The sequence below is a fragment of the Alligator sinensis genome, unplaced genomic scaffold, assembly GCF_000455745.1.
Source record: "Alligator sinensis unplaced genomic scaffold, ASM45574v1 scaffold219_2, whole genome shotgun sequence".
NCBI lineage: Eukaryota > Metazoa > Chordata > Crocodylia > Alligatoridae > Alligator > Alligator sinensis.
Genome location: NW_005842822.1, coordinates 111,282 through 122,988, shown reverse-complemented (window position 1 = coordinate 122,988; position 11,707 = coordinate 111,282). Strand labels below are relative to the sequence as shown.

At 42.9% G+C, this 11,707-nt stretch overlaps 1 protein-coding gene across 3 annotated transcripts in view; it reads left to right on the top strand.

Annotated features, from left to right (window-relative positions):
* The window catches only part of PELI1 (pellino E3 ubiquitin protein ligase 1), a 79,226-nt gene continuing 67,519 nt past the window's right edge, over positions 1–11,707 (top strand). Inside the window, exons 1-2 of one of the 3 annotated variants that reach the window (XM_006035317.2) lie at positions 1–26; positions 7,071–7,163. The gene's annotated coding sequence lies outside the window, so the exon portion shown is untranslated. Of the gene's footprint in view, positions 27–189; positions 737–7,070; positions 7,164–11,707 lie in introns of those variants that run through there. The other 2 variants (XM_006035318.1, XM_025191478.1) reach the window with 2 other exon arrangements.

Below are 11,707 nucleotides of genomic sequence, written 5' to 3'. Positions count from 1 at the left end.
GACACAACACGGATCGCACCGCCCCGGTGAGCAGCGCAGCGCGCGCGTGTGTCCGTGTGTGTGTCCGTCCGTCCGTCCGTACGTGCGCGCGCGTGTGTATACGTGTGTGTGTGTGTGTGTGTGTGTGTGTGTCTGTGTACGGGGTGGCGGGTAGGGTCCGACGCTGAACTCTGACTTCATTTCCTTTAGCAGCTCAAAGCCGTGCCCGCAGCCTGCGCCGAGGCCGCACAACAAAACAAAGGCCGGCCCGGCCCTCGCCTGCGCCCCTCGGGCTGGCCGTGCGGCCGCGCCGGCAGGCGGTCCCCGTCCCCTCCCGGCCGAGAAGTGCCGGCCTCTATTGTCTGTTCAGCATTGATTCCGCCTTCGAGCTGCGTTCAGTGCTCCGCCAGATGTCTCCTGCCTCCCCCCGCCTCACAATCCCTCCTCCAGCCCAACTTTCCCCTAAACAACCTGGCCTCCCTCCTCCCCCATCGCATGCAACTGCAGGGAGGCATGAGGGAGGTGGGGGAAGGCATTTAAAAGGCAGGGGAGAGAGAAACAAGAACGCCATTTGCCCCTAGCATTTTTTTATTATTATTTATTTTTGGAGATGGGGTTGTGGGTTTTTTTCTTAGATTTAGAGCTCTTTTGTGAGGGAGTGGTTCGCCATTTTTGACAAGTTGTTTAATTTGGAGAACTCACAGCTCCCTCTTCGCTGCATGCAACTCCAGATCCGTCCTGGCTGGATCTCTGAAAGGTACTCTCTCAGGTGTGCTTATGGAGGTTGTAGTTTAGCTGGGGGGGGTGCCTTTTTATTTTTTTTCATGTTGCTTTTCCCCACCAGATGCCTGTTTGGGCTTGTGACTGACCTTTTAAAATCACAGAGGATGAGGGTTGGAAGGGACCTCAGGAGGTCATCTAGTCCAGCCCCCTACTCAAAGCAGTAGCAGTCCCAGTGATATGATCCTTTGTACCATTTGTAAATGTCATTGATAATAGGCTGAACTCCAGGGTTTCCTTTTGAACAGATTCTTCCCCCTTCCTCCTAATTTTCATTTTTCAGGGAAATGAGAGATGGAAAGGGAGAAAAGCTATTTCCTGTTTCTATTTTGTAACACTTCATATTTACAAAGAAAATCTGATGACCTGTTGGTGATGTGCTCTTCAGCATTTGTTGTGCCAGAGAACAAAAGCTTGCAGTGTGACTGAATGTTCAGACCGAAATGTTTGTGGAAAGTGCTTAGTGAGCATTGTAATGCTTAGTAAGCTCAGAAATAACATGAGGATATCTTTCTCTTTGGGTTAAACGTTAGCGTCTGTGTGACTGAGCTAGGTGAGATCAAAATAAGTACCGAGTTTCCAAATGAAAGCAAGTAGTTTAGTCTTCTCATAATCCTGGTATTTTGGAAAACCATAATACAGTTCAGTATATGTATGTTGTTCTCTGCTGTCAGGAAGCCCAGAACCAGAAACAAACAGTCAATAGTTGTAGGGACAGGGGAGCACAGCATCTGCCTGAAGGCAAAAGAATTTGTACCTTCCTTTCATGAGCAGCAAATTCAGTATTACTGTTGCTTTTTTTAAAATTGAAGAATAAAAGTCTCCTTAAGTTATGTGCTGCGTTCTCACTTTCTTTTTATCTTGAAAAGTAAAACTCTCTGGTCCCTCTGTTAGCCATCCACTCCCTGTTCTTTGGATCAATAATGATGCTTTGGCTAAGGCAAGGGTGGGCAAAATGTGGCCTGGGAGCTGGATGTGGCCTGGCAGGCCATTCTATCTGGCTCGTGGGGCCCCTAAAAAATTTAGAAAATTAATATTAATCTGCCCTGGGTTGCCTGTCATGCGGCCCTCGATGGCTTGCCGAAACTCAGTAAGCGCCCTCTACCCAAAATAAGTAATTGCCCGCCCCTGGGCTAAGGGGATGGTCAGAAATCAAATCCACCTTCAGATACTCATTTGTTAGAAAGGAATAAAGCATTGCTTTAAGGTTTAAAACTTTTGCATCTTATTAACAGTTAGGAAGCAGTTGTTCTTGCTTTGTTCTGTAAAGAGACTTGCTGGGCATTGTGAAACCTATCATTCAGATCACGGTAGTTCTCTGTAAAGAGAGTTAACAGGCCAGCTTGTTTTCTTCAATCTTTCCTTCATTAGTCTCTAGACTAAGAACTGCACTAAGTCTAAGGAAATGACAGCAAAGAGACACTGTAGGAACTAGGTCAAGCCCTGCTAAATACCATTGAGGCAGTTACAGTGGGGAAAAAGTGAGCACATTTCCATCTGATCTAGTTTCTGTTTCCTTTCAGTTCTGTGTGTCATATGTTGGTTGGTATATTATATGTCGTTACAGGAGACCCTTTGCTTCACCAAAATGTATTTTGTGTCTTTAGTTCAGTAAATTCATGTTGTCTGAATGGTGATGAAGTTGAGACTTTGGTGGGGGGGGCGGGGTTGACCCTGATCCAGTGAGGTGCCAAACACCCATGGTTTCCATCAAATTTATGTGGAGTTGAGGGTGATCCCCACTTCTCAGAAAATATGTCTGTAGGATTAGACCCTACACTCCTGTATTTTACCTCTATCAGTAGGTTCTGATATAGTAAATGGGCAACAGGGAATACTGGACAGATTGGCATGCCACACTTGTATTTTTCATTCTCCCTTAAAATTAAGTTTGTTGTTATCCATATTTGTTTCAGTAAACCTTCCTCAACACAAACTGCTTTCAAACAATATTCCTAGTTTGTAATGTGCTTAGTATGGATACATTCACAGAACTTGAAACATCTTGAAAACTTGAGAAGTGAAATGTTTTATGTGACAGGACAGAAATGAGTCCTAATGCTTCAAATGCCCTTATAAAAGTTGAACCTTAGCCTGTTGCCACTTTCCCATTTAAAAGCAGTAAGGGTTATGTGTTTCCATCAGCTTGCTAGTAGAAAGATGATGGTCTTGAACTGAAATCATGGTTTGCTCAGAAAGCATATTGTAGATGGTTTGAAAGTGTGTGTGTGTTGTTTTTATATACACACACACACACACACACACACACACACTTTCTCTCTTTCAAAAATGCTTTATGCTCTAATCAGTCTCCTTGGAAGTATCTCATACCATTGTCATTCTGGCCATTTTCCTTTTCATCTGGAAGTCAAGTCACTAGAGTACAACTCTTGCCCTGTGAAGAAGTGAGCCTTTAGAAGTTGTTCTCTTGGGATTACATAATATGTTTATTTATAGAAAGTCCTGCCAAGCCTCAGTTTCCATCATCTTTTAAAGTCCCATCAAAACTTTAATTAAGAAATCAAAGTGGAGAGGGCAGTAACCTCCCACAAAATCCAATGTGTTCAATTGATTTTCAATAGTGCAATCATAGGAACAGAAGTGGTGTAAATGGAGAAGGTGATGGCATTCCTATGCCAATGCCAAAGTCTACCTGCATTTATACCCGTGACTTCTAAACGCATCCTATAACCAATATGTAGGCTATGACTGGCTTTCTGAGGATGAGCTTCATGGGACAATTCCTCGTTGGCTTGAGTGAACAGAGGACCCTTCCTGCAAATAGGTATTGAAGGTGCCCATGACAATGTGACTAGACCATCTCAAGGCCACTGCAGAAAGTTCTTTTTTTTTATTATCTTGGATAGGAACTCTGTGCTGCAGGTACATGACCACTGTACTGATACCAGTTGCTTTAATCCTATCATTGTGTTGCTTATTAGGCGAACATGTTATCTGATATACTTTGGGGACAGGAGAGCACTTAAATGTAGGGCTGAAGATGAACACTGCTTTTCTAGTTGCTTGTTTCTGCCTGTGTGGAGGCATTTTCAGATCAACAGGATCTGGGTCTGTTTTTCTGGAGTATAGTAAGCTAACTTATTGCCTGCTGACTTTGGCAGAATGAACTGAAATACAGAGTCACTGTTTGCTAGCTCCCTATCACTCTCAGAAGAGACATCAATGTGTTGTCAGTATGTCTGATAAAAACGTAACGTTCTTGGACCAAACCCAAGCCTAGTTTTACACCTGGCAATTTTTTTCCTGAACAAAGGGATTAAGTGATTAAATCTCTGCAGTACCCCACCACTCCTGGCTACCGTTTTGCCACCTTGTGGTAGCTTATTCAACCTCCTAAGCTACTTTAAAGTGATAGTGTAAAGCATGGCTGTCCACTGTCTGAGTGGCCAGGGCTTCCCCTTCCTGCCAGTGTGCAGACTCCTTGGGAGCCCACAGGCCATGCTGCCTGTTTCCCAAGAGCAGGAGTAGGAAACAGAAGATGGAACCAAACTCACTATCATAGTCTGTAAGTACATATGAGGAGAAGAAATCTGGTAATAAAAGGCTCTTTAGGTCAGCCTATTCTACAGATGTTTGCCAGCATAACCATGTCAGCCAGAGGCATGGAGTAAAGTCAAGCCTGCTGGCTCACATAGCTATGTTGGCAAACTGCTGGTCTTGGCTTAGTTATGTTGCAAGAAGAGTTCCTTTTTTTTTGTCAGTTTACTTTATGTTGTTCAAAGAACTGGTGTAGCTATGCTGGCAGAAAAACTCCTTATGGCCACATAGTTTTGTAGTGTAGACAAGCCCTTAGCAGAAAAAAGTCCTAATTGATCCAGTTACTGGAAGTTGGAGCCAAATAAATGTATTCTAGAAGTAAGGTTCAAAATAGTAACGGTAGAAGGTGGCCTTTAGAGCATCCTACCAATGGATGTTGTGCTTTCTTCATCCAGCAAGCTTTTAATCAGGATTGGCTATTTCTCTAAAATACATTCCCTAGATCAGCCAATAAATAGACTTTATGAAAAAGTAGCTTGGGGAGACATTATGCTCTGTATTATGCAGGAGGTCAGATTAGATGGTCACAATGTCTCCTTTTGACCTTAAAATCTATGGCTCCATAATTCATTAAAATTCTCCCTATAAGTAACTGAGCCTAAATGGATTATGGCCTTCCCTGTGAACTAATTCATCCCCTTGAATGAATAGTTACTTTTAAGTATGCAGTACATTTGCAATTATAACCTTCATCTTTGGAAAAAATCTTTACCAGCTATTAAAAATCTACTCTCCTTCTCTTTACCCCTTGGTAATGTCCCTAAGTTACAGAGGAAAGAAAGAAATGGGTGGAAAGAATAAGGGTCTGTTTCTTTTCCATTTGTCATTCATAAGAGCAAAATGAGGCCTGAGTCCAATTGCCCAGGGCCATCCATTAAATTAATTCCAGGACCAGCATTAGACCTGTAGAGCATTCTGCTTCCTTACTTTTCATACAGAAAATACCAGTCTGTTGTAGGCTGTAACTTTTGCACCATTTTCATGATTTTTCTCTGCTCTAATTAATTGATGATCAGTAAATGCAATAATCAGCAGTGTTAAATATGTAGTGAAGTAGTAGCTTTATAGCCTTTCCATTCAAGATAGTAGCAAACTTGTCCAAGAGCTGCTTCATTCCAAAACAAGTCATAAATGACAGAGAAACAGCCTTTCAAGAACTCTTAGGGAAGGGTCTTGGGATTTTTTTTCTTCTTCTTCTTCAAAGTGTTAATGCACATTTGGATTCTCTTTCCATGTTGATCACTGCTCCTACATATCTATGATGCCATCTTAATATTCTTTCTACTTCCCTGATGCTTTTATATTTTACTATGATATTTATATGATGAAGAGTATTGGCTTAATGAGGCCTTAAAACTAAGTTCAACTGGAAAAATAAGTAACTGTTCGTTTTCATTGTGTAGGTAAACTATACATTTGGTATGAGGTTAGGAGAAAAATAAAGTGCATCACACATGGAGGCTTAATATAAAGTCATTCACTTCCTTTCAGAAAACTTGTAGCTCATTTTCCTTCTGTAATGGACCTCCTGGGATAAGTTGCTAATTCTAAAAATATGTCAGTTCTGCTCTTTCCCACCATCCACTTTTTTCCCCTTCTTCATTTGGCTTTAGTTTGCTTTTCCCTGAGCTGCTTTAAATACTCTGAGGAAGGCTTAACCACGGTAGGAAATAAATGCATGTTGTGGTTGCTTCACTACACTATTTCAGTGTATAATCAAAGAAGATGTTACATTTAAACAGTGATGTGTGTGAGTGTATAGTCTGTTTAGGGCAGTAGACATTAGTATCTCAAAGTGAGGTATACTTTTTGTTCACTTAGCATACTGACTGTGAATGATGTTCTTGGTATTCTTCAGCTTTACGTCTGTTTGAGGTGTGGGAGAATATTGTCAAAACAAAAAGTCAGGCTTGACATGAACAAGATTCCGTCCATGACTTATGGAAATGCAAAGCTTTCTTTTATGTATGCAAAACAAGCATCCAATGAAACATTTCTGTTACTTCATTATTCATGATTCAAACTCCTGTAGGAATGCCTCTTTCATTCCACAGGAATCCATGAGATTCCCCCCTCTCTCCCCACCCATGTGATTGTTACATAGGTTATCCATCATAATTGCATTTACCTTCTTGTCCCTGGTGGCGTGTCTTATGTGGTTGATTGAGTGGCAGATTGCTGGGCTTGAGCCCAGCATGCCTACCCGTACCTCTTCTCATGTGCAGTCCATAACTGAGGGAATTTTGCATAACTGAGGGAATCAGTTGCATAAAAATCAACTGTCCTCTTCTAAATAAAGGAGGTGTTGCTTTTTTCAGGAACAGATATTTTCAGTTTATTTCTTACGTTAGAAATACAATATTTTGTCTTCCAGCAAAAGTTGAATAGATTATATGGAAATTCTTGAGGGCTACTCAGCTTTTAGTCATGCATGAAAAAGAGAGAGAATAATAGTCAAACAATGTAAAATGGCATCTTGGCACTTGAAACTCAAACACCTGGTGTACATTTGGGAGGCAAATATTTGCTAGTCACCCAGGTCCCTTCAGTTAAAGGCTAAGCGTTTCAGCTCCAGTTTTCTGATCCAACAGGGAGATCTATGGGTGAGAACAGTGGAGATAATATTCATGATGCTTGAAAGTAAAATCTTTTGGGTCTTATCTTATGCAAGTGTGAGCCATTGTATTTTTGATAATTAGGGGTGCACCGGTAGAGATTTTCTTGGCTGATACCGATAGCTGTTTCTTCACCAGGTATATCGGCCGATACCCATCCGATAACCGATTTACAGGAGCACAGCCTGGCAGTGTGCAGAGGAGCACCCTGGGCAGTGTGCAGAGCAGCAGGTAAGTCTGGGGAGGTAAAGGGCATGGGGGAGAGAAGTGGTGTGTATGTGTAGGGGGGTGCAGATCGAGAGCCGCACGGTGAGGGAGGGAGTGGGGTAGTGGCTAGAGCTGGGGCTCGGGGTGCAGCCCAGCGAGGGCAGTGAATAGGATACCAGGGCAGAGAGCGGGATGGAGCTGCGGGCAGCTCTTCCAGGGATCAGTGTCCTGGCACTTAAAAATGGCAGCAGTGGCACTTGAACTAAAGCTCATCAAGTAAAGTGCTGCTGCCACCATTTTTAAGTGCAGGGACACTTTTAGAAGTGGAGCCAAGTGGGGCAAGGGCAGATGCAGGTTGCCCACTGCAGGCAGAGGGATGTGCACCCTGCTGCCCGTTGCCCCGGGAGCAGTGCGCTTGCTGTGCCATGTCCCAAGCCTGCCCAGCAGTGGGATGCACAACTTGCTGTCCCTGCTGCCGCTAGGCAGTCAGGGGAGTGCAAGGCCAGTGCACAGCTTCCAGGGCAAAAGAGAGCAAGGCAGACAGCCCTGAGCCCACAGCAGGCAGCCCACATCCACCCAGTGCACAAATCTGGGGGAGCACATGCCTCCCGTGGGGTTGCGCATAGCAGTGGGAAGCTGCACCGACCCCCACCTACGCGTCCTGGACGAGCTGCCTGTGGCTCCATCCCACTCTCTGCCCCAGCGTCTCATTCACTGCCCTGGTTGTGCAGTGCCCCCTGCCCCTTTCTCTCCCTCACTGTGGGGGACCCCTTCCCTTCCCCAGAATTACCTGCAGGGTGCTGCTCTGCATGCTGCTGGGCTGCATTCCTGGTCATGTGCAGCTATGCCAGGAGGCATATTGTATTTATCAGTAGATTATTGGCTACACCAGCCAAAAAAAACCGATAGGCAATAATGCTAATTTTCCTTTTATCGGTCGGTGCTGCTCTGCATGCTGCTGGGCTGCATTCCTGGTCATGTGCAGCTATGCCAGGAGGCATATTGTATTTATCAGTAGATTATTGGCTACACCAGCCAAAAAAAACCGATAGGCAATAATGCTAATTTTCCTTTTATCGGTCCTGATCCGATATGGCACCGATATATTGGTGCACCTCTATTGATGATTGTCATTCTTCCATCCTAGACCATACAGGGGATCAAAAATAATATTCAGTAAGAGAATGGGCCCTTAGCAACTTCATCCTTTCCCTTTCCAAGTAGTAATATTTTGGCAGGTTTCATAAAAAATGCTTCAATTTTTAAGATAAAGACTGTACCTTGTATATAGTCTGTCTGTACATATCCTCATATTTAGTTAATACATAATCTTATGCTGTTCACTTCATACTCCGGAGCCAGTACAACAAGTTTATATATGGTACAGAATAATAAAATCATAGAAAATTAGGGTTGGAAGGGACCTTGGGAGGTTTAGTCCAACCCCCCGCTCAAAGCAGGGCCTTCCCTAACTATATCATTCCAGCTAGGGCATTGTGAAGCCAGGCCTTAAAAACCTCCAAGGATGGAGATTCTACCACTTCTCCAGGTAACCCGTTCCAGTGTTTCACCATCCTCCTAGTGAGAGTTTTTCCTGATATCTAACCTAAACTTCCCTTGCTGCATTTTGAGACCATTTCTCTTTCTTCTGTCATCTGCCACCACGGAACAGTCCAGCTCCGTCCTCTCTTCAGGTAGTTGAAGGCTGCTGTCAAATCCTCCCTCAGTCTTCTCTTCTGCAGACTAAATAAGCCCAGTTCCCTCAGCCTCTCCTTGAAAGTCATGTGCCCCAGCCCCTGAACCATTTTCGTTGCCCTTCACTGGACTCTCTCCAACTTGTTAGAATGTTAGAATCTGCATTAAAATCTTAATTTAATTCTTGATCACTCTCCCTGTGTTTTGCTGGTGGTTCTAGGTCCAGTACAACCAAGTCATCAGTTAGTGAGCCAGACTCTGCGAGGCTACAACTCAGCTTGTGCTTTCATTGCAATAATTTTTATAGTTATGTTTTATTCTCCTGATGGCCCATGTCAATTTTTGTAAACATCCCTTTAATACTTAAATGATTGATTAGAAGCTCTCTCCTCATTTGGGCAGATCTAGTTGGGGATGATCCTGCTTTGAGCAGGGGGTTGGACTTGGATGACTTCCTGAGGACACTTTCAACCATAATTTTCTGTGATTGTAAAATACTGTTACAGCAGAACTGATCCATGTTGGGTATGGCACAAACTGTCAACCCATACCTTTGGTTAAGAAAGTGTTTGCCTTATTTTTGGTTTGAGCATTTGGATGTCACATAGCATAAAATTAGGTGCAAGTGAGGAAGTTGTATTGGCAAGTGGTCGACTGCCCCAACAGACTGAAGTGGACGAGAGTTGGGTCAGTTCTTGCAAATAGATGGATGAGTGGGTGGCTTTATACATACACCTAAGTAAAATCACTTTCATGTCTCCTTTTGGTTAGTTTCACTAATTCTGCTCATAGGTTTCTGAGCAGCAGATGTGGCACAGAATAGTACTTTGTAAATTTCCTGTGGTTGCTGAGGAAAGCTATAGGAAGCCTATAGATAACTTCAGCAAATGTGTTCTAGGTGCTGCACCGCTGTTTCAGGCTCTTTGCCAATATTTGTGGTTTCATAATCATTTTTCTTATTTGAAAAACATTTTCTCTCCACCTACTGCTTTTTGAAGGACCCACACAATCAGCAGGGGAAAGCCCTGATTATACAAGAGGAAAAATAAAACAGAAATATTTTCCTCTGAACTTTGAGTTACCGCAACTTTGCTTTACAGATCAACTCTTTTTTTTCCTTTTCTTTGTTTTAAACCTTTTAAGTAGTGGGTCCTTCCATCTCTGAACAGCAGCAGAGAGAGGAGCCTGTTCCAAGAAGATAAGGAGTGAATTTTTGCCTTTTCTTTCAGGTGGTAAAGGCTGGGTGAAGGGAATCTAGGAAACATGTGTAAGTGATATGGGCGCTTTGCCTTTTCTATCTTCCAGCAACAACTGTGAGCTTTAGTAGATGCCTTGTATACTTTTTAGTCCCCTACAACTCACAGGGATGGACACTGATATCCATTGAAGCCTGCAACGATCAACTTGTCTGCTCCCTCTTAATATCTCCCAGAAGCAAGATAATCCAGAAAACAGTGGTGTTATGACTTCCTTTAATTGTGGGTTATGACCCTTATATTGGCCACTTCTTAGTGTATGGATGCTCAAACTGTGAATCCGTGGGAATTATGGGAGGCATTATATTCCCTGACTTGATACAAACCATGTAGCATCCTAATGAAATAAAATGAAATAAGGAGAAAACACCACCCATATGACAAGCAAGTATTTTAGCTCCATTTTACAGATAGGGAAACAGAGGTGCAGAGAAGCTAACTGATTTGTGCTCATTATTTATCAAAAAAACAAAGTGGGGGCATGAGAATAATGTCCTCATGAGATATTCAATTTCATAATGTTTTGAAACTGTTATAGAAATGCAAATCATAGTCCTTTACAGCTCTAAGATGTGTAATCTAATGAGATACCAACTAAATATGAGGTTGGATATGTGAACTGATAAGGCACTAGAACTGGGAATCTTAAGTCCAAGCTTGCTCTCCCTGTTTCTTCTCAACACAATACTAGACAGTTGTTGTGGTCTTTGAAAGTGATGGCATGAGCAAGGGGCAGGTTAAATGTTGTCACTGAGCTTCTGTGGAGTATCTGCCTGACATTCAGGAAAAAAGAACTGTGTTTGTAATGTAGTGAAGTTTAACATCTGTTCATAACCTTTGTAATGATGGGAATGGATTATAAAATGACAGGCGTTGATTCTCTGCCAATCAGCATGTATTCAGTTCAGCATTTCATAAAGCCTGCCAATTATCCTTAATAAAATCATGCCCTCAGAAAGATCACCTTGATTTAATTTGTTTAAATGCATCGAGTGGAAACAGAATGAGGTACTCTGTTCTTTAAAGCCAAAGTGCTGTATTTCTAGCTCTTGGCAGATACTGTCCACAAGTACTTCATGTTCCACTGGGTTTATGCCAGTTTTAATGTACTGTGTGTACTGAAAGCAGCAAAACCACATTTTCTTTAATTTGGGGCTTTACAACTAGCATTGATTTTTTTCATAGAGCTGCTCTGTCCTAACTGCTATCATTTTAACTTCGTTTTCTTGAAGGACTTTGGGAACAAGCCTTAATTAATACTAGTTATTGCAGTTGATATGCTTGGGCATGTACAGTAGGTTTTCCTTGCAAGTTGTGTTTGGCCTCTTATCTAGTTTTAGCTCAAGATCCCAACCAAATACGTTTATGCCTGGGCTCTCGCACACTTTGAATCTGAGTTTACTTGGCCAGATTGGCCGTGTCCAGATGAAAGTGGCTGTGTGGTATATGGTGCTGCAGACACGTTTGCAGTGCCACATACCACATGTTCAGCTGTTCCCCATGCTGCAAAGAGAACAACAAAAAAAAGCGGAGTGGTGTACATGGGGACAGCACATGCCAGTCAAAACCAGAACCTGGCTGTCTGGAGCCACACTCCACCTGCCAGCCAGGCTCCCC